The following is a 26,825-nucleotide window of genomic DNA, read 5'->3' as shown; positions in this document are numbered from 1 at the left end:
GTCGGTGCTGTCCGTTGCTCCTCTTTCCATTCTGTTTTTGAAATAACAGTAAAATCTCTTTGAGCATAACTTGGTTTGTTAATGCCTTTGTCAAAGTTGCTTATTCACATGTCATAGGGCTTGACAGTAAAATTTATTTTTCTTTCCTTATCAATTATAAATGCTATTAGAAGTTTATTCTGGTTCAGACTTTGGAATGAGGAAAGTTTCTTAAAAGCAGAATTAAGTGAGTTTGCTTTAGACATCCTTCTGAGATTTAGCCAACTTGGACAGCATTAGAATTGCGTTCATAGTGGAGTTCCCACCTGGAACATAGTTGGCAATAAGAAAGGTTGTGCAATCACATGCCTTATCAGATGTTCAGTAAGTTTATTGTTGCCTGAAAAACTGGAGGAAGTTCCCTCCTCCTTTCTTTTCTGTCAAGAAGCTGATTGTGGATTAGGAGATGAGTAAATGAAAATGAATCTGACTTTGGCAATTGGAGAATGAGAAAAATGCTAACCCCGGGCATCTAGGCTTGTTTCAGCTTCCCAGGGAGCTCCTCAGAGGTCTTGACTTATGGGTAGTAAGTGCTCAAAACAAAACAAAAACTGTAAAGGGGAGCCTGGACTTAGTAGGGTCATTTAGAAGATTTCAGGTTGCTAATGGGGATGCAGAGGTGATTTTCACTGGCCAAATAAATTCTGGTGTTTTGGTTTTACTCATCTAAAATTGAATGCATTCTTTCCAGAGTAGCAGGAATGATCGTAAAAATACAGATTGAATCTTGCCACTTCTGTGAAACCCTCACCTCCAGCCATCTCCCATCACACTTAGAGTAGAATTGGCATTTCTTCCTGTGACCCGCATCCCACACACGCCTTGTCTGCGCTCACCTCACAGCATGGGCCCTTTCGCTCAGTCAGCCACGCAGTCATCCCTTGGTCTCTCTTCAGTTGTCCAGCTTTCTTTATTACCGTCTTTAAAAAGTAGGCTCTCTCTGCCACAGAATTCCTTCTTTGTTCTCTTTTACAACCTGGTAACAATTTGTACTTAGTTTTCTTCTTGATGGCTGGCTTCCTTGCTTGCTTTTGTCTTTCTGTGCTCTGAGATTATGAACTCTATGAGGGCAGAGACCATGAGTTTTGTCTAGCACGTGTTGGCTTGTGGTAGGCTTTAAATAAATATTCGTTGAATGAATGGCAGTTTGATGATTTCTGCTTTACAGGGAAACGTACTTCAGTTCATAAACGAGCAGACATCCTCTTACGGATCTAAGTCTACAAGATGGTAAAGGTCGACATGCGGCCTTTTTCAGGTGCTTTGTTTCCCTGGTTGCATTTTGTTTGAATTAATTTAGATGGTTCTTGGGAACTTTTTCCTGGCCAGAGTTGGATTAGCTCTTCTTGTTTGGGCTGTGGCACTGTGTGCTCAGCCCTTTCATGAAGCAGGTTACCACTGGATTTTATCATTGTGTCCTCAGAACTCAGGTTAGTGCCTGGCACCTGCTAGCTCTGCTCAGTAAGTATTTGTTCAGTGAAAACTAAGTGTTAGAATTGCGATCTATGTATTAAGAAAAGAACAGTTTTTCCTCTGGTAGATTATGGGGCTCATTGGTTCCAAGAATCACTTTGTTCTTTGTTACTTCGGTTCTCCAGATCATGACATAAGTTAAAAAAAAATCAAATCTTTATAATGGACTATATTTCAAAGTGAAGTCGCTCAGTCGTGTCCGACTCTTTGCGACCCCATGGACTGTAGCCCACCAGGCTCTTCCCTCCATGGGATTCTCCAGGCAAGAGTACTGGAGTGGGTTGCCATTTCCTTCTCCAGGGGATCTTCCTGATGCAGGGATCAAACCCGGGTCTCCTGCATTCCAAGCAGACGCTTTAACCTCTGAGCCACCAGGGAAGCCCATATTTCAAACACATGTAGAAGTAAAGAGACTAATAAAATCAACCACCACCATGGATCTACCACCCAGCTCAACAGTTATCAACACATGACCAATATTGTTTACCCTTACTCCCCTCTTCTGCCTCAGTATTTAAAAACAAATCCCAGACATTATATCATTTCATCTGTAAATACTTCAGAAGGGTATAATCAATTTAAGAACCAGCTGACTTTTGGAAAAACCTGACAGAGAAATTCCATTTGCCTCCTTGAATCTAGTTGTAGGTGCCAGCTGGTGAATTTCCATGTGCTAAACCACTCCCAAGGCCTGACTCATTATTGAAAGCATATACTGCATTGTAATTGCTGAGATAGCAGCAGTTTGCTGAGATATGTTATCCTGGTGAAGTATGTTTCTATTGGATGTAGAGAGATTACAAATAAGTGAAAACAAGTGAAATAAGTGAAAATAAGTCAAGAGATAAGTTTTTTCCTTTTGTTGTTCAGTGTTGAGTTGCTGCCCTATGAATTGCAGTATGCCAGACTCCCCTGTCCTTCACTATCTCCTGGAGTTTGCTCAAACTCATGTCCGTTGAGTCGGTGAGACTGTCTAACCATCCAGCCCTTTGCTTCTGTCTTCTCCTTTTGCCTTCTGTTTTTCCCAGCATCGGGGTCTTTTCCAGTGAGTCAGCTTTTCACATCAGGTGACCAAAGTAGTGGAGCTTCAGCTTTAGCATCAATCTTTCCAATGAATATTCAGGGTTGATTTCCTTTAGGATTGACTGGTTTGATCTCCTTGCAGTCCGAGGGACTCTCAAGTATTTTCCAGCTCCAGAGTTAGGAAGCATCAATACTTTGGTGCTCAGCTTTCTTTATTGTCCAACTCTCACGTCCATACATGACTACTGGGAAAAACATGGTGGTTTACTCGGTTAAGTCGTGTCCAACTCTAGAAACCCCATGGACTGTAGCCTGCCAGGCTCCTCCGTCCATGGGATTCTCCAGGCAAGAATACTGGAGTGGGTTGCCATTTCCTTCTCCAGGGGATCTTCCCGACCCAGGAATTGAACCCGGCTCTCCTGCCTTGCAGGCAGATTGTTTACCAACTGAGCTGCGAGGGAAGCCCATAGCTTTGACTATACGGACCTTTGTTGGCAAAGTGATTTTTTCTATTTTTACCTTTGGAGATGTGTAAAGACAGATACTTTTGACACGGTGCTTTACAGGCCTTTGAGATTCTATCTGGAAGATGAAGATGAAGTATGGTGTGTGGATTAACAATTTCCCACAGTACTTTGTGGCTGGATTCCTGAGAGTCACAATTAGCCATAAAATGGAAAGTAAGAGTGCGGGGAGACTTAGATCTGGAAAGACTCCTAAGCCTTGGGAGGTGGAAGGGTTAGAACTTGAGCCAGCAGAAAAGACACACGGCTTGGAAGTGGTCATGGTTGGTTTTATTCTAGAAGTTAAAGTTGTAGATCCCTTAGATCTCTGTAAATAGCCTGGGTGAAATAAAATTTCCTTTAGGACAGGAAGAGAAGGCACTGTTTTCTTTCAGCAAATATTTTAATGGATTAAGTACTATTTTTTAAAAATTTGAAGATTGGCACCGAGTGAATGGTTGGACTGGAACAGTGTTTTCCTGTGATTCCAATGTTTTGTGGAAAAGAAATGGAAGAGGGGGATGCAAATGATCATAACAGCTTTTAACTACTTTGGTGTTTTAGGTGATGTTTTAGTTGCTGAGTGAAGTCCAACTTTTTGCAACCCCATGCACTGTGTAGCCCACCAGGCTCCTCTGTTCATGAGATTTCCCAGGCCACAATACTGGAGTGGGCTGCCATTTCCCTCTCCAGGGGATCTTCCTGACCTTGGGATCGAACCCAAGGTCTCCTGCAGGTGAATTCATCACCACCAAGCCCCCTGGGAAGCCCAGCTGCTTGCTTTAACAAACCACACGAGAGAACAAGACCCTGGCTCTGAGAGGCTTCAAGGCCTGGCCCTGCAAGGGTCGCAGCCTCGCTTTCTCCTTGCCCTGAAGCACCAGATGAGTCTTCTGTTCGTAGCATTGGTAGGAGAGGGTGAGTGTGGTGATCCCAGGATGATTCTTGGCAGTTGATTTTGAAAGTCTGCTTTTTCTTTCCTGCCTTTGTACTCCCATAACCATTAGTTAATGCCTGTAATAAAAAGTACGTAGCACACAAGGCCTTGAATAGGGATTTTGTCATGATCATCTGTGTATCCTTAGCGTCTAGCACATGGTCACTTGGAAAATATTTGTTGACACATGATGGTCCGTTCCCAGCCCCGAGATGATGTGATTTTTCAGTTTCTCCTGGGCCTTGACTCAGAACGTGGGAGTCACGCTAGCCCTGTGCAGGCCCCTCTCTCCGTTGTCCAGTCAAGGTGTGTTTGTCGTCAGGCTCTGGTCTGTTCTCTTCTCTGGGGACCTTCTAGGGAGCAGAAGGAGAGAAAAATCTTGTGTTTGGAACAAGGGGAGCCTGTGAGACTGAAGGTGATCGGTCATGTTAGGGTCACTGGGCTCTTCCAGCTGCCATCTGGATGAAGAGCTCAGTGCTGGATGAAGGATTCAGATGCCAGGAACTCATTGCGTTTATCGTTCTTCCCCATTTGCTGTGATTTGACCCCATGCCTGAAACTGTGGTGTGGAATAGATTTCAGTCTCGATCTGCCCCCACCACTTCTGATCCCCTTTATCCTCATTTGCCTTTTCCTTTTCTTCCCTAAAGCACTCATTACATTTGAAGATCTGTGCAGTTTACCTGTTACGTTTATTATTGTGCTTTATGTCTCTGTCAGAATGTAAGCTCCAGGAAAACGAGGATCTGTCTTTCTCGGTCGCCGATGAGTCTTTGCAGCTGCAGTGCCTGCATGTAGTAGGCCTTCACTGAATAATTGTTGAATAAATAAATGAACCGTGAGCTACTGAACTGTGTCTTTTGCTTAAATCAATGTTTTTGAAGTACCTAGAGCCTATACCAACAAAGCGGTTTATATATTTGAATATGTCACCAGTAACATCTCCTCACAGTCATTCTGGAAGATAGGTGGTATTATCTTTTTTTTTTTTAGCATCTCTGAGCCTCAGGGAAGCTGAGCAATTTATTCCAAGATCATATGACTAATGAAGGTTGGAACTGACATACAAATCCAGATCTGACTCCAAAGCCTACGTTCTCTGCTGCCATATTATATCTTCTTAAACCATTCATTCAATAAATATTTATTTAGGGCCTACCAGGTTCTAGGCACCTTAGGCAGTCAAATAGCAGTTTATTGTGGGATACTAACCAAAGTCTTTTAAATTTTGTCATCTCTGTTGTATTCTTTATGAGCGATGAGAGGTTTAATGTGTTTATTTTATTTATCTGCAAGCTCTGCTTAAATGCAGGTAAAAATAGGCATGAAAATGCCTCTGATAAAACTTTGGTTATCCAGAGAGCAATTTGCTGTCATTTTCAAGCATCCAGAAGAGTTCTGAACCCAAAATTAAGAAGAAGAAAAGCAAGTGCCTTAGATAGTCAAGAAAGAAAGAACTTTTGAGCATGTTGACAATTCCTGCGAAGACCTGAATGCCAAAAGTGCTGTGAGTAGTCACTTCTTCCAGAAATTGAAGGAGCTTGTTGATTAAACTGGCAATGTCTAGTTATAAATAGGTCAGCATTTCTTGAGAAGAAAGCCAAAAAACCTAGGTGGAAGGATATTAAGGCATGCAGAGAAGGCAGAGTGGAGAATGGTGGTCGTCAAAGTAAGTGGGGTTTGGAGTGACTGGGACTCAGAATGAGTGGGGGACTCTTGAAAACCTTGACGGAAAGCCAGATCAGACACTTCTTTGTGGGTCAGAGTTGGACCAGTGCCACAGGAACGCCTTCAAATGCAAAGTGTTTTGAAGCCACAGATATAAGAATCCTCTCCTTTGAATACAAATGAAAACCGCTGTGAGATACCACTTCACATCCTTTAGGATAACTATTACCAAAAAACTCTGAGGAGGAAAAACTGGAACCTCGGTATCCCAGTTGTAACACGGTGTAGCCACTGTGGAAAACAGTTTTGTGGTTCTTCAGAAAGTTAAGCACAGAACTGCCATAGGTACAGCAATTCTACTTCTAAGCAAATACCCAAAAGAATTGAAAGAAGGGACTTACACTTATACACCAGTGTTCACAGCAGCATTATTCATAGTAGTTACAAGATAGAAACAACCCAGATGTCCCTCCGCTGGTGAATGAATAAATGAAATGTGCTATGTACACACAATGGAATATTGTTCTGCCTTCAGAAAGAAGGAAATTCTGAAACAACGTACAACATGGGAAGCTTGAAGATAACTACGCTGAGTTTTGAAGCCAGGCACAAAAGGACAAGTATTGTATGATTTCTCTCACATGAAGTACCTGGAATAGGTAAATTCATAAAGACAGAAAGTAAAATAGTGTTACGGGGGCTCCAGGGAGGGGGAATGGGGAATTACTGTGTAATGAGTACAGAGTTATTGTTTGGAATGATGAAAAAGTTTTGGAGGTGAATAGTGGTGATGGTCCCACAACTTGTAAATCTAATGTCCCTGAATTTTACAGTTAAAAATGGTTAAAATGGTAAGTTTTATGTCTTGTGTGTTTTACCATTGGCTTCCCAGGTGGCACAGTGGTAAAGAAATCCACCTGCCAACGCAGGAGACGGCTTTGATCCCTGGTTTGGGAAGATCCCCTGAAGGAGGAAATGGCAACCCACTCTAGTATTCTTGCCTGGAAAATCTTATGGACAGAGGAGCCTGGCGGGTTACAGTCCATGGGGGTCACAGTCGGGCACAACTTAGTGACTAAACAACAGCAACGATATTTTACCATGCATGTTTAAAGAAACCTCTCCTCTTGTGTGTGCACTTGAGTGTGTGGGGAGGGTACAAATGCGGGGCGCCACAGTGAGGCCCGGTCTCCACGTTCAGTGATGGTGGAGATGTGCTGTCTCTGGGGTGATAACCATGAAGTCATTCTGCTGCAGCCGTATTTGTAAGCACAGGAGAGTGAGCTAATTGTTAAGAAAGTGTTAACTGACAAGAAACTTGATATCCTTTCTTGAAAGAAGTACTGGGGGACTGGGTGGGAGAGAGACCTACTTTTCATGATCCATTCAATGTGCTGCGAGGCTTTTTAAAACCATAGTTGTGTATTACCTATTTGGAAAAATTAAAATAATTTATTATGGAGAAAAAGCAAGGAGTAATAAAAAAATTATTCATTATATTCTGTTTAAGAAAATAGGAATGTACGCATTTATTAAAACTTCCTGCAGAGGTGTGAGAGTCAGGTTTGAGATCTAAACAATGATTAGAACTCAGAGACAAATGGACCCCTCCTCTGCAAATCCACTTGCAATAGGGCTTTGTTGTGATTTACTCTCTACCCGTCATCTCTGTCAGTACCACCTTACAGTGTTAGGAGAATCACATAAGACAATAGATGTCCAGAAACCTGGAAAGCTATTAAGTGAGTTTTGCTTTGCAGTTTCAAAAAGTGAGCACTGTGTCTGCCCATCTGGAGCTATGACTTCAGTCTTTTTACACAGTGAGATAGGAGATGCTTCCATGACTTGTTATGGGGTGCTGGCAGGGGAAGGTGAAACTGGGAACTTTCATAGAGTTGGAAACTCCCCGTCTGCATGGAGGGTTTGAGATTTTAGTGTTTTATTTGTAAGTTTTGTCTATGTTCTAGTGCCTTACCAAGGGATTCCTAGGTGGTGCAGGGTAAAGAGTCCACCTGCCAATGAAGGAGACTCAAGAGATGGGGGTTTTATCCCTGGCTTGGGAAGATCCCGTGGAGTAGGAAATGACAACCCACTGGAGTATTCTTGCCTGGAGAATCCCATGGACAGAGGAGCCTGATGGGCTACAATCCAGGGGGTCGCAGAGTTGGACAGGACTGAGTGACTGAGCAGGTACACACAGGCATGTGTTAGGTTGAATGCTGCAGCTGTGTTGATAGTCGGACTCCATAGATCTTACTTATTCCCTTCCTCCATCATATATATGTATGTATAGTACCTATGGTTTTGCTTCTCTTCCCCTCTTGTCATCTTAATTAAATGTTACCTTAGATGTTATTTAAATTTTCTGTCCAAGTTCAGTTGATAAAAGGAAAGGCAGGGCTTTTGGTGCGTGTGAAAGGCTGCAGAGCATATGGCCCCTCATGTTCCTAGTCTCTTCTAGAGGAGGTTTTAGACTTGTCTGGGAACAGTGGTCTTTCTTGATTCTCACTTTGAGGCTCTCTAGTATTAATAGTTCCAGCCAGTACCAGCACTTTGAGGGGGCTGCATGGACTGACATTTCTCACTTCCTTTCTTGTTCCAGGAGGCCCAGTCCACTTAATGGTCTTATCTTTGGAAGTGGAATCAGGCAAAAATCAGGTTTAGATTTTTCTTTCAGATGTTCAGTTTGAGGAGCTGTAACCATACCTTGTAGAGGAGCTTGTGTAAAAACTATAGTTCATTTATTAAATTGAAAATTGTTTTTCTCCTCCTTTTTTGATATCAGACAAACATTTATATTGATTTTTCTTCTTCTTTTCATTTTCCTTCCATTTTATTTTTGTTACTTTCCTTCTATTTTTTGCATCTCTTTCCCCCCAAATTAAAATGAGACAATTGCGTTCTTTCAAAAGAAATGTTTGTTTGAAAGATAACCGTGGATTCTGTGAAAGTACTTTTTTTTTTTTGGTGGGAAGTTTATGTTTTAAAAGATAAGGATAATGTCATCTTAGATTGTAAAAATTATTCCCATACCCTTTGGAATGTGAGAAAAACTTTTTAAAGTTAAACTCCTAGCAAAGATTCTGTGTAAGCAGGTATTGAGCCAAAAGCATTGAAAATAACTGCTGTAATTTTTCTATTGCTCAAGTTTTTAAGGGACAGCATTTTCACATCTTTAGGGCGCAATTTTAATTTTAAATTCTTTTCAGTTAGTGAATAAGTGTAGGTATTTAAAATTTTCTTTCATTGTAATTTCCAAAACATGTTCTGTCTTGATAAAACAGTGTGTTAGGTAGTATGCAGTACAATAAATTAATGGGATTAGTAATCAGATTCTGGTCCCAGTCTTCCTGTTATCAGGTCATTGAACTCTTTCTGCTCTGGTTCCCCAACTGAAATGGGAAGGATCGGATGTATGGGCTTTGAGGTTTATTTATAAAAATTTAGTCATTCCAATTTTATTGGCATTTTTCTAAAGCTGATAAAAGAGTAAAAAAGTTCTGCTTATAATACTGTTCATATAAAGCACTTAATTTGTTTCAATATAAAGTAAGTTAGACTGGATTCTGAAGGGGTTTAGTCAGTGGATGACTAAAACAACTTTTTTATGAGATGGTCTCATGTAGAAATCAGTTTCAAAATACTTTCTCTGACAACTTGGAACTTAAAAACCGGGATCTCATTTTAAGTGAGATTAATCATTGTAAGAAATCTGTCATTAGCGCGTATCTTATTTCTATTATGATATTTTAAAAATAGTAACTCGAAACTATTCAGTTGACTTTTCTGCTATGGCTTTCATTGAAATACTATTGCTATAGTCATTCTCCCTGACTGAGTTCCTTTTCCTGAGAATAAAGGATTGAGCTCATACCTTTGCACAACTATCTAGAGAGTATTTTAAGCTTGGCATGTTCAAACCTGGCTGACTCAATTAGTATGTGGACAAACTAGCGCATTAGAACATTTTTCAAGTTCCAAGCCACAAATTGTGCTTTCAGTGAACACAGACCTGTATAAAATGAACACTTAAGCCTTGAATAGCACAGACATTCAAAATGCCCCTTGCCGTGGGTGACTGAGTGCCAGTGAGGCTCCTGCTTGGCCGGCACGTTTCTTCCTCTGCTGGGAGCAGTGTCTGGAGCAGAGTCTAGAGAGGGTCTGGTCCTTTGGCACTCTGCTGCCCTCTGCTTCGGGCAGAGAAAAAGGCTGCTGTCTTACTTCTTAAACTCTTACCATATGGAAAGTTTCTATAAATAAGCCTTGGAATTATGATTGGTCTTCTAAATTTGTAACCTCTACCATCTGTGACTAAATCCAGTATAAATACCTATTTAAACATACATAGTCTTCCCAGATGGCTCAGCAGTAAAGAATCCTCCTGCTGAGCAAGAGACATGAGTTCCATCCCTGGGTCGGGAAGATCTCCTGGAGAAGGGAATGGCAACCTGCTCCAGTATCCCTGCCTGGAAAATCCCATGGTCAGAGTAGTCTGGCAGACGACAGTCCATGGGGTCACAAAGAGTTGGACACGCCTTAGAGACTAAACAACTGCATTCAAAGTTGGATCATTTCAGTGAGAAAGGTCACCATCCACAATATCTAAACAGTCAATTCACTTCATTTTACCTTTGTCCACTGGCATGGATGAGGACCTCATTTTTTCATCAGGCAGAAACTAGTCAGCTGGTTGTGTTTGGTGAATCCACTCTGACTTTTCTGTGCATGAATTGTTGGTATAATTATGTAGCATACATACTCATGAAGATGTTAAAGTACGGTAAATTTCTGACAAACTGAATTGTTTAAATGTACTAAATGACTGACTTTTTAGTCTTTTTAATATTTGAATTTTTAGCTGCTCCGTGGGGCATGTGGAATCTTAGTTTCTCTGACCAGGAATTGAACCTATGCCCGCTGCGGTGGAAGTGCAGAGTCTTAACCACTGGACCACCACCAAAGTCCTGATTTTTTAGCAGAATCCTATCGTTACTCATTTTGTAAATTTGAGTTTGTCGGACCTTCAGTCAGCAAGTGCATAATGGGCACCTATTACATGCCAGACGCTAGGTCTTGGGGGATATAGAGTCATATAAAAGATGTTACCTGTTCAAGTAAGAGATGAGCAAAAAAGAAACCTGAGGACAGGAGAATCTTTTATTGCCCTAGTGGAGAAATGGACAAATGCCACTCCATGCAGGTGTGGCAGAGAGGTCAGTAGATTAGCTCTGGAGAATTGGAAAAGGCTATAGAAAAATGTTTCAGTGGAATCTTGAATAATAGTATTTATAACAAAGGTTATATTTTATTGAGTACCTACTGTGTACTAGGATTAGTTAATGTTACCTACCAGGGAAAAAGTCTGGGGTGGGGGAGTGGGGGAACTTTCAAAGCAATAGGAGAAACAACAGAGCTATCAAAGACTGTGTGTTCTAGAAGGAAGAAGTTGGGCATGATTAATGAGGAGGGGGAGAGAGGCCAGTGGACAAGGGCAAAGGCTGGTGAGACTGGATGGGATCAGATGATAAAGGACCCAGATTGTCTCTGCCGTCGTGGGTTGGTTCTCATTTCCATGCCCATAGGGCGTTTCTCCTGTCTGCCTTTTTTTTTTTTTTTTTTCCTTTAAGTCCAACTTTAGGGCACTTCTGCTGTGAAGCTTTCCTTGGCTTTCCCCAAAGGTTATTGATTTTCTTTTTAACTGAATGATTGCACAAAGAGAGTGTACATTGTAATAGGACATTCCATTTCTTGGACTGTTTCTTGGATTTAGTGTGATCTCGCCAACTAGTTTCTCAACTCCTGTAGGACAGAGACTGAATCCTGTTGAATAGCTGGTATAGTGCTTAGCTCACCATGGGGACTTAAGAAATATAAAATGAATGGATGAATATGGAACACTTTATAAACATCAACCATTGAGACAGCCCAGCAACAGTGGTTGAGATTGCCTACATTTAAAAAATTTTTTGAGATTGCCTGCATTTAAGAGGCATTTCTTAACACTAGTAAGAGCAATTTTCAGAGGTACAGGTCAGTTGTCGTTTGTATGTAAAACGAGTTGATCAGTATCTCATAGGGTTGTGAGAATTAAATTAATTAGTACATTTAAGCACTTAGAATAGTGCCTAGCATATAGTTAGTGTTCAGTCAGTGTTACCTGTATCTAACTCCATGTTCAGTTCAGTTCAGTCGCTCAGTCGTGTCTGACTCTTTGCGACCCCATGAATCGCAGCACGCCAGGCCTCCCTGTCCATCACCAACTCCCGGAGTTTACCCAAATCATGTCCATCGAGTTGGTGATGCCATCCAGCCATCTCATCCTCTGTTGTCCCCTTCTCCTCCTGCCCCCAATATCTGGGCCTTTTTGCCAGTGACACTCAGCTACTGTTGTGGGTGTAGAGAGACTAGGAAGCAGATAAATAGCTGGTCAACTCTGAAACCAAACACCTTGTAGGAACTGGAAGAACTGCTTATATGGCATGAACTTTTATTTTTCTGTTTGTGTTTTAGTGATCGAAGGGGTATGATTGGCATGGAATTGAATTTCATCTGTCTGTGGGAGTTATAAACAAGGTAGGTCCCAGGTTTATTTACACTTTCCTGCCTTCTTTTCTAAGGTGTTTGTTAGTATTTGGTTGATTGAATTTGGTTATTATTTAGGAAAATACTCATCGTGGCCCCATAATGGCCCTATGATAGTTTGTCTAGTGTTGTGGGCTACATCTAGGGTCTTGTCAGAGGGTATTGAATGCCAGTAAGCAGCACAACCAAGTTAAAATTCTGGTAGTCATAGAACTGAACCATGAAAACACACACAAGCACCCACACACCCATACACATACACCCCCACGCACACACACACAGCCACACACCCCCCACCGCCCCACTCCACATGACCCACTCCTGAGGAGCCACAAGTTCTTGTTTTGGAGCCATTGTATAAACTAGCTTGGGGGTAGTAGGGGATGACAGGCCAGCTGATTCTTCTGGTCACTAAAATTCAGCAGCCTATGTGAATGGTGACTAGATGCAATCAAAGGGCTAATCGTGACAGTGGCCAGGCCATGCTGACAGCTGTAACTCCAGCCAGTTATTGCTGACAACTATAAATTTTGTTACTGATGACAGAATCGTCTGTCTGTCTGTAACCACTAGAGTTTGATTTGAGACAGCTTGCTTGTGTTCCTATCTTAAGCTCCGGAGCCTGAACAAAAGTACACCAGTTATGACTGACTTATTTATCTGCCTCGTATCAGATGCCCACAAAAAGAGTTATAGACGGCAGCTTAGTGCAGCTCTGCAAGCCTATTTCTGGCAGAACGTTTCCTGTCAAAGCAGAGATGAGCGCCGTTGCGTGTAGCTTTAGTTTTCCGTATTCTCAGGTGTGTGGAGACCCCTTTCCTCATTGGGGCAGGAAACTTGGATTATTTGGAGGGTGAAATTGGTCACCAAAAAACCAATGGCAGGACTCTCCACAGTCTTCCAACCAGGAATCCTGTGAACTTGACCATGGAGTTCTGTGGGCTGATGACAGTAATTTGGGCTCTTGCTGCACCTGCACTTAGAACAGGTTCTTGAGACTGGCTTCCAGTCACAAAGAACAGGAACGGCTGATACCTTGCTACAGGGAAAAACAGTTGAGCCACTTCCTCTAGCAGAAGGCACGGAGGCAGGGAGAGTAAAATTTAACTTTTGCAGAATAGCCTTCATCATCATCTGGTGCCTGAATTTTCAGAGTCTCATCTAGGTGTGCAGTCAGGAAATTACGTTCTTTTATTTGCCAGCTTTGTATTGGGGTACAATGAACAGGAACTATTTTTGGAAATACTCTAAGAATTAATGGAAAGGAAAGAAACATTTATTGAATGCCTACAGAAGGTTAGGCATGGTACTGTAAACTTTAAAGTTCATCAGTATTATAATTTTTCAAGTCTAGATGGATTAACACCATGAATATCACTATCTTGAACTATTTTGACTCTTATTATACACAGAGGAGGTAGAATTATACATTAATAGGTTATTTCATTTGTATCTGCTGGAACATTCTTTTATGGAGGAAGAGAGAAAAGACCTACATGGCATGGCTTTTTGTTTTTATTTTCTGGGCTTGCTACTGATTTAGCCAAAGTCAAAGAGGAGACGCACAGGTCTGAAATTAGAGACACCTGTGCTGTTTTGGAAGCTGAGACTTGACCCAGGATTTGCTGGAGTTGTTGCCAGGGAGGTCAGAGTAGGTTAATATTTTCATAGCTCAAAGCAAATGTGAATTATAGTTGTTTGTAGGTGCATTTTTGCTTGATCTTTGTAGTTACAAATAGGGTAAATATTTTAAAATACAATACTGCTGTTTTGGGAAACTTCTGCAAAAGTCCCTGAACCAATGCAAATTAATATTCTCCAAAAAATACCAAAAAATACCCCGTGTGGATGTGTTGACTGACAGAGGGAATTGACTGATTGTCATCAGACTTGTAAAGAAATTACCATAGGTTCTTTTAAAACAATTTGATTTCCTGCTTTCAAATTTTTAAAAAATTCTTCTCAGAGGAGCTACCATCTCTGTATCTCAGCACATGCAATAATGTGAGATTAGAATAAATTGTTATTCTCTTCTGGGGAAAGGAAAGTAAGGAGGATAGGAAAGTAGGTTGAAGTGTTCCTTCTCCTTAATTCCACATTTAAGGTTTTCAAATCTAATGTCTTTATACTCTTAAGATAGGAAGATTTTGTGGTCTTTGCCAGGTCTATAGTTACCCAGAGATACAATACTGTTCTTTATTGGGCTGAAGTGAAAACATTAGTATTTCTTAATCTATGAAAAATTTCCTTTTTATTTTCCTGTCAAATGAATTACTGTACTTTTCCTCTTGGCTACTTCCTTTCTTTAGTCAGAGAAACTCTAATAGTATAATTTCCCCTCCACACTTCAGCAAACAAATACCACTTAAAAAAAAAAAAACACCCAGACTTATTGAGGCCTAATTTATATACTGCAAAATTTGTCTTTTTGAAGTATACAATTGAATGATTTTCAGCAGATTTGTAGAGTTGTGTAATCATTGCCTGATAGTGGTACTTTTCTAGTACCCCAAAAAGACCTCTTGTAAACACCACTTGTTAACTTTCTTTAAAGTCATCCATAAATTTTGTTAAGTTCTGCACCAAATTTAATCTTCCTATGAAGTTTCCTAGCATTCTATCACATGTGTTCTTTCCCCCTTTTATTTTTATATTAGTTTCTTATTGTATGTCAAATTTAACCATCTTTTTGTCATTTTAAGACCATTCTCTCACAACTTTTAAAACTGGAGAAATTTCCCCATACCAGAGGCCTCTGCATTTCCCTTCTCGGACAGGTTATGAAGGAGTAGAGTCTGTAGTTGTTGCTGTTACTTCCATATCTCCGTTCACTTTTTAACCAGCTGCAGTTGTTCACCGCACATTGTGCCAGCCCTGAGGGTGTTATGTATGTTTTAGTGGGGAAGGGTGCTGAAGTCCAGCCTGAGCCCTGCTTATCAATCTATGTGCCCACCTGAAGAATACGTCTTTTTTGAATTTGCATTTAGGTACCCTGTGGTCTCACTGAAGTCACCAGTCACTATTTTTTCCATATTGCCAAATCAGTGAATCCTTTATTTTTTTAATTAAAAAATATTTGGCTGCGATGCGTCTTAGTTGCAGCAGGCAAGAGCTTTAATTGCAGCATACAAACTCTTAGTTGTGGCTTGTGGGATTAGTTCCCTGACCAGGGATCAAACCTTTGCCTTGGAAGTGCAGACTCTTAGCCACTGGGCCACCAGGGAAGTCCCCAATCAGTGAATATTTCTTTCTTCATGTTAGTTGGTTCATCAGGTATTTGTTGAGCACCTTCTGTGTGCCAGGCACTGTGTGGGGGAAGGACCCCTCTGAGGCATTTGACACTTTTATACACAGACACACACAGACACAGACACACAGACAGACAGACAGACACACGCACACACAGACACACACAGACACACACAGACACACACAGACACACACAGACACACACAGACAGACACACACACAGACACACACAGACACACACACACACAGACACACACACACCCCTTTTATATATGTTGGGGAAGGACCCCTCTGAGGCATTTTTGACACTTTTATACACAGACACAGACAGACACACAAACACATACATACCGACACACAGACACACATACACAGAGACACACACACACACCTTTTATATATGTTGGGGAAGGACCCCTCTGAGGCATTTGACACTTTTATACAGACACACAGACACACACCGACACACAGACACCCACCCACCCACCCACCCACCCACACACACACACACACACACACACACACACCCCTTTTATATATGTTGGGGAAGGACCCCTCTGAGGCATTTGACACTTTTACACACACACACACACACACACACACACCCTTTTATATATGTATCTTCTTAAAAAAGCAGCTAGCTATTCTCTACTGGGTTGTTTAGTATATGCCAGGCAGTATTCTAGCATTTCACATGTATTGTGTCATTTACTCTTCACAGCAGCTCTTTAAAGTAAGTACTGTTATCTTCCCTTTAAAAATGAGGGTATCAAAGCACTAAGACATTTAGTAATTTGCCGAAAGTTACACAAATAGCACGTAGTGGAGTTGGGATTTGGTAAAGCTAGGATTCAAACCTGGGCACTGATTCCAGAATTTTGTTTTTATGTGTATCGCGGCCGTGGAGTCTGACACACACACATATTTAATAGATACTGGTGAGTGAGCGGGCACTCACCTTTCTGCACACTGGGCTTTTACTTTAGAGATGCGGTGTTGAAGTGTGTCAGCAGCACGCTTGTGCGTAGGTTATACAAAAAGGAAGATAGGGGTTTAAGTTGCAGTGGCCTGAATTCCTGTCTTACTCTCTGACTTCTGCTTCTTGATTCATTGCTCCTTCCTTTTTCCATGAAGAATGGTTCTGTTATTCTATCTTAATCCTTTAGGTAATGTTCACATTAAGTAAACAGTATTGACGTATTATCATTATCTAACTTAGAGTCCACATTGTGTATTTCCCCAGTTGTTCTAATACTGTTCTTTATAGATTACTTTAAAAATGTTGAAATCTAAAATTCAGTCAAGAAATATATTGCATTTGTGTGTCATATTTGTTGTTTAGTCACTCAGTCGTGTCTGACTCTTTGTGACCCCATGGTCTGCAGCACACCAGACTCCTCTGTCCTCCACTATTTCCCAGTTTGCTTGGAGTCATGTCCATTGTGTCGGTGATGCTATCTAACCATGTCATCCTCTGCCACCCTCTTCTCTTCCTCCATTGCCTTTGATCTTTCCCAGCATCAGGGTCTTTTCCAAAGAGCTGGCGTCATATGTCTTCCTCCATACTAGTCCTTTAGCTCTCTTTTAGGAAGGGGGAGGTGTCTTCCATGACAACAGCATTTTGGGAACCCAGTTATTTTGCATAATATCCCCTATTTGAATTTATCTGTTCCTTCTTGAATAACTCCAGGGTAGATACTGTAGGCAGGATGTTTTGTCTTTCTCAGTGCTTAACATCAGGAAGCCCATGATGTTAGTTTCATTATCAGTGATGTTAAATCTCACTCTTGGTTAAGTTTTCATGTGCCTGATTTATCCATTATAAATTTGCCTTTTCCCCTTTGCAATGTATAATCTATTAGGGTAATAATAATTATTTCCTTTTATATATCTTGAAGTAATGAAGTATCATGTGGTTGTTAAAATAGAAATGCCTCTTTGGACTTCTCTTGTTGTCCAGTGGCTAAGACTCTGAGCTCCCAATGCAGGCATCCCTGGTTCGATCCCTGGTCAGGGAACTAGATCCCACATGCTGCAACTGAAAGATCCCATGAGCTGCAACTGGGACCTGGTGCAGCCAAATAAGTAAAGATTTTTTTTAGAACAAAAATGGCTTTAAGCCACACTAAACAGGCTAACAATGTTTAAAACAGTATTATGTGCAAGGCTGCATGTGCAAAATGGAGTCAGAGTTCATTTGATTTGAGCTTCTTTGTAATGTGAACTTTTAAGTGCAGAGTTTAAATATGATTGCTTAAGAGCCTTGGGATGAAAATTTAATTTTTCTTGGGTCATAGGCATTTTTGCTGATAACCTTTACATAGTTAACTTTAGTGTAGTCAACATTTTTCATAGTTTTCAGATAAATTCTTTCCTGCTCTTAAAATCCCTTCCTCCAGTGTTATTAGTGCCTTGAAATGATACAGCTCTCAGTGAGGGCCCTGGAGTTGATCTGGATCTGAATCCTGTCTCAGCCACTTAATCACTAGATGGTCTTGAACAAGTTATTTAACCTTCCTGTACCTCAGTTTCCCCTCCTATAAGCTTGCTGCAGGTGTTAAATGAGCATTTGGCATGGTTTCTGGACACAGGTGTTTAGAAGTATTATATATTCTTCTCAATCTGATAAGACTTGTCACATATGATTCAGTGACTTTTCTCTTAAGTCTGAGGACTGCACACACACACACACACACACACACACACACACACGAACATATAAATGCACCTGTAGACTTGGTCCAAGCAAATAGTCTTAGAATCTTTTGTCATTCTGTCTCACCCTTTTCTTCATGAAACTTGGGGGAAATGTATTGAATAGATTCTTTTAAGTTCGAATACTTGTAGAATCCATATGTTAACCTTCTTCCCACCCCTGCCTTAAATGTCTGCATTTGCTGTATCCCACTTTGAAAATAACAGCCAGGAACTGCCTAGCACTAGAAGAAAAGTGGTAGATATTCTTTCTGCTTCAGACCACATGATCTTAATGCTTCCATGGAAATGTTCAAATTCAAGGCACTGATAGCTGCCCAACGTTTCTGCCCTGGGTTGGAGACCACAGTTCATTGTACGGCCATCACGCTTAACTAAGGAGAATCATTGGTATTTTTCGGTGGTTCTCAGTTGGAAAGGCATCATGTCTGCAGAGGGCATGTGGAAGAGTATGGGCGTGCGTTTGGCTGTCCCAGTGCCTGTTGAGGGGAGGAGGAGATGCAGCACTGGGATTTGGTTAGGGTTCAGGATAGCAGTCCGAAACAGGGAATTCCCAACCAAAGCGGCAATAGTGGTGCTGTTGAGAACGTGAGCTAATTGAACCTAACAGACTTGTCGAATTGGTAGATAATGTTTTACTTTTACCCTCAGTTATTTACAAACGGTCATTGCTTAAGGCAGGAAGTTTTCTGAAAAGAACTTTTCAGAGCTGTAGTATATTATCTCTGAATCCTTCAAGGAGAAGTAGGCATATTATTTGGGAGAGTAAGATATTTTCCTGAAAAATCTGAAAGCATTGCCATTATGAATGTGCATTGGTGGTGTTTAATCCCTAAAGTCAGGAGCAGTTGAAGTGTTAGAATGGTTTAGTGGCTAAATAAAATTAGCATTATGTTCCTTTAGTAATCTGTGTATCTCCATGGGTAGTAGAAACAACATAATTTGTGCCTAACATTCCAATGATGCTTGAATATTGCTTGTGCTGTTCTTTCTTTTTTAAAAGACCAAATGATGTATTTTTTTGGCAGATGAATATGTTTATATTAGGTACGTACTTGAGCTTGTTGTAGCTTGTTTCACTTGAGCCTAATGTAGAACTTTGACAAAGATTTTAGGGGAGATAAGTAGTCTCAATTTCCTAAGGAATGTTACACAAAATTCTTTTGGACTATGACTCATAGTTGGAGACATATTTTATATTAGAATCCAATTATACAATTAGTATATGGATATCTGAAACCAAAGTTTCATGCAATAATACTCTTACTACATGTGGTACAGTCTGATAGTATCTATCTTATTTAGTTTAAAATGCTGACCTTGGTCTATTAAGTTGATTTTGTGACCTTTATATTACAAATTGCAATATGAAAGATAATGTTATAGGATATAAAGTCATGAGATTGTAACCCAAGGCTTAAAATATTTCCCAATTATGTCTATGTCTTAAAAATTTTTTTAAATTATTATGTAAGAACACTTAAAGTGAGATATACCCTGTAACAGATTTTTAGAGTGTACAGAACAGGGCTATCTATTTGCACGGTGTTGTATGCAGATCTTTAGAACTTATTCCTCTTGCACACAGAACTGTTTTGCTTGGCACCTTCCACTTTAACGTTCTCCCTAGTCTCTAGTAAGCACCTTTCTAGTCTATGAGGTTGACAGTCTTCATACCACATATAAGTGGGATCATGTGTTCTTCGTGCTTCTGTGGCTGACTTATTACACTTAGTAAAGTGTCTTCAGGGTTCATCTGCGTTGCTGCGTATTACAGGGAGTTTCTTTCTTTTTTAAGCTTGAATCATAACCGATTGCATGTATAGATCACCTTTTAATTGATATTAAAAACTAGCTATTTGTTGTTTTTTTGTGGTTCCGCATGAATTTTAGAATGTTTTTTTCTCTTTCTATAAAAAACGCCATTGAGACTTTGATAGGGATTGCATTGAATATGTGATCTCTTTGGGTAGTATTGACATTTAAGCAATATTAAGTCTTCCAATCCATGAACATGAGATGTCTTTCCATTTGTTTGTGTCTCTAATTTCTGTTGTCAATGTTTTATAGTCTTTCACTTCCTCCGTTTTGTTTCTTAGTGTTTTGTTCTTTCTGATGCTGATATAAAAATGGGATTCTTAATTTCCTTTTTAGGTACTTTGTTTATTAGTGTACATTAATTTTGTACCCTACAGCTTTACTGTATTTATTAGTTCTAATAGTTTGGGGTTTTGGTGGAGTCCATAGGGTTGTCTGTATATAAAAACATGTTATCTGCAAACAGGTTCAGTTTTACTTCTTAGTTTCTGACTTGGATGCCTTTTTTTTTTTTTTTCTTGCCCAGTTGCTTTGCCTGGGACTTCTGGTACTCTGTCAAATAGAAATGGTGAGAATGGGCATCCCTACCTTGTTCCTGATCTTAATATCCAGTTTCAGTTTTTCACTGTTGAGTATGATGTTAGCTGTGGGCTTTTTCTGTATGGCTTTCCTTATGTTAAAGTAATTTCCATTTATTCCTAGTTTGTTGAACATTTTTTTTTATCATGAAAGAGTGTTGGATTTTATCAAATGCTTTTTCTGCATCTGTTGAGAGGATCATGTGGTTTTTATTAATTTTTTTAAAATGCTATGGGTCTTATGAATTGATTTGTGTATGTGGAACTATCTTTCAGTTCAGTTCAGTCGCTCAGTCGTGTCCGACCCTTTGCGACCCCATGAATCGCAGCACGTCAGGCCTCCCTGTCCATCGCCATTTCCCAGAGTTTACTCAAACTCATGTCCATTGAGTCGGTGATGCCATCCAACCATCTCATCCTCTGTCATCCCCTTCTCCTCCTGCCCTCAATCTTTCCCAGCATCAGGGTCTTTTCAAATGAGTCAGTTCTTCGCATCAGGCGGCCAAAGTATTGGAGTTTCAGCTTCAGCATCAATCCTTACAATGAATATTCAGGACTTATTTCCTTTAGGATGGACAGGTTGGATCTCCTTGCAGACCAAGGGACTCTCAAGAGTCTTCTCCAACACCACAGTTCAAAAGCATCAATTCTTCGGTGCTCAGCTTTCTACACAGTCCAACTCTTACATCCATACGTGACCACTGGAAAAACCATAGCCTTGACTAGGTGGACCTTTGTTGGCAAAGTAATGTCTCTGCTTTTGAATATGCTGTCTAGGTTGGTCATAACTTTCCTTCCAAGGAGTAAGTGTCTTTTAATTTCATGGCTGCAGTCACCATCTGCAGTGATTTTGGAGCCCTCCCCTCAAAATAAAGTCTGTCAGTGTTTCCACTGTTTGCCCATCTCTTTCCCATGAAGTGATGGGACCAGTTGCCATGATCTTAGTTTTCTGAATGTTGGGTTTTAAGCCAACTTTTTTACTCTCTTTCACTTTCATCAAGAGGCTCTTTAGTTCCTCTTCACTTTCTGCCATAAGGGTGGTGTCATCTGCATATCTAAGGTTATTGATATTTCTCCCAGCAATCTTGATTCCAGCTTGTGCTTCATCCAGCCCAGCATTTCTTATGATGTACTCTGCCTATAAGTTAAATAAGCTATCCTTGCATCCCAGAAATATCTATTTATTCCACTACTGACCTTGGCTAACCCACCTTCATTTCTCTTAGACATCTCCAGTAGCCTCCTAATTGCACTCCCTGTTTCTTCTCATGTTCGACCCCCATTCAACTCTGTATCTCCTTTCCACTATATGAATGATGGTTTAATTTCCTTTTTTTTTCTTGCCATGCAGCACAGCCTCTGGGATTTTAGTTCACCGACCAGTGTAGAGTCCTAACCCGTGGACCACCAGGGAATTCCCTGAAGATGATTTAAAAATATTATTCTGGTCACACTATCCCACTGACTATTGCCTTTTTTATACTTCTAGTCTATGCGTTTTAATAAAACTTTAAAAATTAAAAGTTAGGGTAATCACCATTTTCAGATATCTAGAACAAGTTACGTCATGGAGCCCTCTTGTTCAGTAATGTTGAGGCCTAAACAGAGTCTTCCCATCCTTATTTGTTCATTTGCTGTTCTCACAACCCTGCTATGCTCACCTTAATTCCAGTGTACCACTCTACCCCCTTTTTTTGATCTACTCTTTCTTTCAGATTGGCAGAAATGGTAGCTGCTCTGCATTTTGCTGTAACTTTTTTTGGAGGTGGGTGGTAAGCTAATGTGAGAGGAGATTTGGCATTTTAGAAGACAAGATAGTGTGCTGAATCAAATAGCGCAGAATCTTCCATACATATTTCATCATGTATTTGCAGGAAAGGAACATGGATGTTTGGAAATGGCAGAGTTGGGAGTCAGGAGGTTTGGGTTCTCCTCCTGGCTTTGCCATTAATTCATCTGGTGACACTGAGCAAATTGCTAATAACTCTTCTGAGCTTTAGTTTCTTCATCATCTGAAATCATTGAATTCTGAAGCTTTCTTCATACCCTAAAATTCAGCAGTTCTACCACCTTTTGACAAGGTTTTGAGACAGTCTCTTCATCTACTCAGCCAACCTGAATCTGAATGCCTCAAAGAAGGAAAATAAGTTTTAATCTGTCACACTCTATTATTATGATGGAATATTTCCAAAATTGTGGTTATAAAGTAGTATGAACTTATAAAATACTACAGATAACCAGTAATTACCTGCTGTATTTTTCACCACTGTGCAGGTGAAAAATGTAGATAAGCAGTTGCTTCCTGTGCACTTTCTGTGAAAAGCTCTGCGGTCATCATTGTATGATCCGCTTTAAAGAGCCTTTTGGGTTCTGCTTTACTGTGTTTTACTTGAGTCGCAAGGCTAATTTCTTACGCCATTCTCTTTGTATTATGTTTGTGCCTGGAGTGTATGTACTTAAGCCAGAGGTAAAGCTGGAAAATTCATTGCTTTGAGAGTTGGAAACACTCCACTTACATCCCGAGGCAGTTTTGCAGGAGAATTTGGCGCCAGGAAAGCTAAGGATACCAAAGTTATGACAGCCCTGTTTGTAAGCTGGGCCCCTGGTGTCACATACGGAGCTCAGGTTTCCTTATTACACCTTCTGTTTTCCATTAGACATTGTAGCTTTCTCTGAGGTACTAGTGAGCTGTCCAGTGACTGTATTTGCTTTCAGGTTATCTGAAAGATTGGTGGACATCCGTTAACGTCCTGTGAAAAGAGTTGCAAAACAAATTTCTGGTGTTTTAACCAGTAGATTGGTGGCACTCAGGCTCTTTAGGCTCTTTCACAGCCCTATTTGTTAAAGGCTGTGAAAGTGAAAGAGGAGAGCGAAAAAGTTGGCCTAAAGATCAACATTCAGAAAACGAAGATCATGGCATCCGGTCCCATCACTTCATGGGACATAGATGGGGAAACAGTGGAAACAGTGTCAGACTTTATTGTTTTGGGCTCCAGAATCACTGCAGATGGTGACTGCAGCCACGAAATTAAAAGACGCTTACTCCTTGGAAGGAAAGTTATGACCAACCTAGATAGCATATTCAAAAGCAGAGACATTACTTTGCCGACTAAGGTCCGTCTAGTCAAGGCTATGGTTTTTCCTGTGGTCATGTACGGATGTGAGAGTTGGACTGTGAAGAAGGCTGAGCGCCGAAGAATTGATGCTTTTGAACCGTGGTGTTGGAAAAGACTCTTGAGAGTCCCTTGGTCTGCAAGGAGATCCAACCAGTCCATTCTGAAGGAGATCAGCCCTGGGATTTCCTTGGAAGGAATGATGCTAAAGCTGAAACTCCAGTACTTTGGCCACCTCATGCAAAGAGTTGACTCATTGGAAAAGACTCTGATGCTGGGAGGGATTGGGGGCAGGAGGAGAAGGGGACGACCGAGGATGAGATGGCTGGATGGCATTACAGACTCGATGGACGTGAGTCTGAGTGAACTCCGGGAGATGGTGATGAACAGGGAGGCCTGGCGTGCTGTGATTCATGGGGTCGCAAAGAGTCAGACACGACTGAGCGACTGAACTGAACCGCATTTGGTAAAAGAGATAGAACATGTGCCCTAAAATCTGTCATCTGTTTCATTCCAGTGAGGCACTTACCATTGCAGTGCCTAATGAAGGGTACTACATCCAGCTCACCCCTAAGTACTCGTGGCCAGATTACCAGCAGCATTTTTTTAAAGAGAAAGAACAGTGAACTGCATACTGTGTGTCTGTATAATAGTGAACTGAGTTTTTGGCAAATATAATTGTATCTCAAAGAAACTTACAGTATTCATATGTTGTTAGGTAGGACTGCTCTGATTTGTGCACAGACCGTGACTTTTCAAGGGCACTCAAGTTGGACTAGACTGTGTTCCGTCATCAGAGAAGGGTGTGCGTGTGCAACTACTGATGGCTGCGGAGTTCCTTTTTAAAGTGATGAAAATGTTCTAGAATTAGATAGTGGTGATGGACACACAGTTTTGTGAATGTACGAAAGACCAATTGTCCATTTTAAAAGGGCAAATTTTATGGTATGGTATGTGAGTTACAGCCCAGTAAAAGTGTTTTTTTTTTTTTTAAAGAAGTTACCTTTTTTGCTGGATAAAGCTGTATGAAATTTTAGCACATTGGATGCTTTTATTAAAGGTACTGTTTATCATCATTTTTCTAAAGGCTTATGCCAACTTGAAAATCATAATTATAAAGGAGATTTTGTTTTATTGAAAGACTGAATGTGAAATTCAAAATTCTGTAGTGCATGGCTCTATGGGTGAGCATGGGAAAGGAGCAGATTTATGTAAAGACCTAGAAATAGAAACGTGACCAGAGAGAGAAGGCACGTTTGTCTAACAAAACTGTAAAAAGAGGCTCATCCTCAAATAATGAGATGCTGTTTCACACACTTGAATTGTGCAAATATATCTAAAGTTTGATACTACCAATCATTAACACGGCTGTGGGGAAGAGAAACCCTAATACACTGTAGAGGGATGTGTAGTTTTTTGGCAAGATTTTGTGAAGTTGGAAATGAACAAACCCTAGGAACAGCAATTAAAGGGAAATGTAACTCTGCAGAGTGAGCCTTGCACTTAACGCAAAAGGACGCACGTGCAAGCATTTTTATTTCGGCTAAATTTTTAATGGGAAAAATCTAGAAACAAATGATCAGACTGCAGAGGAATGGATGATAAATACTGCGGTGGTGTCTCAGTGCAGTTCATTACTGTTACGCAGGCAGAGCGGACAGACCGGGTCTACCTGTGTCCACAGAGGTAACTCCGGAAACGTTGTGTTCAGAAAAAGCAAGTCACAAAAGTTAAACGTGATACTACTTACAAATGTTAGAAACAAAATAATCGGTGTTGTCTGTGGATCAACATATATTCTGAAAATTTATGTTTTTAAAAACATGGTTTAGAAGAAGATACATGAATTTTAGCAGGACTTTTACTTCTGAATAGACAGAGTACCTGAAGAACTATGGTCAGAAGGTGAAATAGTTGTCTGAGGAGGCCTTACAGATAGCTGACAGAAGAAAAGTGAAAAGCAAAGGAGAAAAGGAAAGATATACTCATCTGAATGCCGAGTTCCAAAGAATAGCAAGGAGAGATAAGAAAGCCTTCCTCAGTGAACACTGCAAAGAAATAGAGGAAAACAATACAATGGAAATGACTAGAGATCACTTCAAGAAAATCAGAGCTATCAAGGGAACACTTCATGCAAAGATGAGCACAATAAAGGACAGAAATGGTAGGGACCTAACAGAAGCAGAAGATATTAAGAAGAGGTGGCAAGAATACATAGAAGAACTGTACCAAACTGCGATGGTGTGGTCATTCACCTAGAGCCAGACATCCTGCAGTGTGAAGTCAAGTGGGCCTTAGGAAACATCACTACGAACAAAGCTAGTGGAGGTGATGGAATTCCAGTTGAGCTATTTCAGATCCTAAAAGATGATGCTGTGAAAGTGCTGCACTCAGTATGCCAGCAAATTTGGAAAACCCAGCAGTGGCCACAGGACTGGAAAAGGTCAGTTTTCATTCCAGTCCCAAAGAAGGGCAATGCCAAAGAATGTACAAATTACTGCACAGTTGCACTCATCTCACACACTGGCAAGGTAGAACTCCAGATCCTTCCAGCTAGCCTTCAACACTATATGACCCAAGAAATTCCATATATTCAGGGTGGATTTAGAAAAGGCAGAAGAACCCGAGATCAAATTGCCAGCATCTGTTGGATCATAGAAAAAGCAAGGGAATTCCAGAAAAACATCTACTTCTGCTTCACTGACTACAGCCTTTGACTGTGTGGATCACAACAAACTGTGGAAAATTCTTCAAGAGATGGGAATACCAGACCACCTTACCTGCCTCCTGAGAAATCCGTATGCAGGTAAAGAAGCAACAGTTAGAGCCAGACATGGAACAGACTGGTTCTAAATTGGGAAAGGAGTACATCAAGGCTGTGTATTGTTACCCTGCTTATTTAACTTATATACAGACTACATCATGCTAAATGCCAGGCTGGACGAATTGCAAGCTGGAATCAAGATTGCTGGGAGAAATATCAGTAACCTCAGATATATGAATGACACCATCCTTATGGCAGAAAGTGAAGAAGAACTAAAGAGGCTCTTGATGAAGGTGAAGAAGGAGAGTGAAAAGGCTGGCTTAAAACTCAACATTCAAAACACTAAGATCATGGCATCTGGTC

At 40.7% G+C, this 26,825-nt stretch overlaps 1 protein-coding gene across 2 annotated transcripts in view; it reads left to right on the top strand.

Moving 5' to 3' along the window:
• MRTFA (myocardin related transcription factor A) overlaps positions 1-26,825 on the top strand; it is a 203,811-nt gene that overhangs the window by 22,056 nt on the left and 154,930 nt on the right. For both annotated transcript variants that reach the window (XM_052641223.1, XM_052641221.1), the window contains exon 2: positions 12,154-12,216. The gene's annotated coding sequence lies outside the window, so the exon portion shown is untranslated. The remainder of the gene's footprint in view (positions 1-12,153; positions 12,217-26,825) is intronic.

Source organism: Budorcas taxicolor, chromosome 5 (assembly GCF_023091745.1).
Source record: "Budorcas taxicolor isolate Tak-1 chromosome 5, Takin1.1, whole genome shotgun sequence".
NCBI lineage: Eukaryota > Metazoa > Chordata > Mammalia > Artiodactyla > Bovidae > Budorcas > Budorcas taxicolor.
The sequence above is the reverse complement of the archived record's forward strand: the minus strand, read 5'-3'. Positions and strand labels throughout refer to the sequence as shown.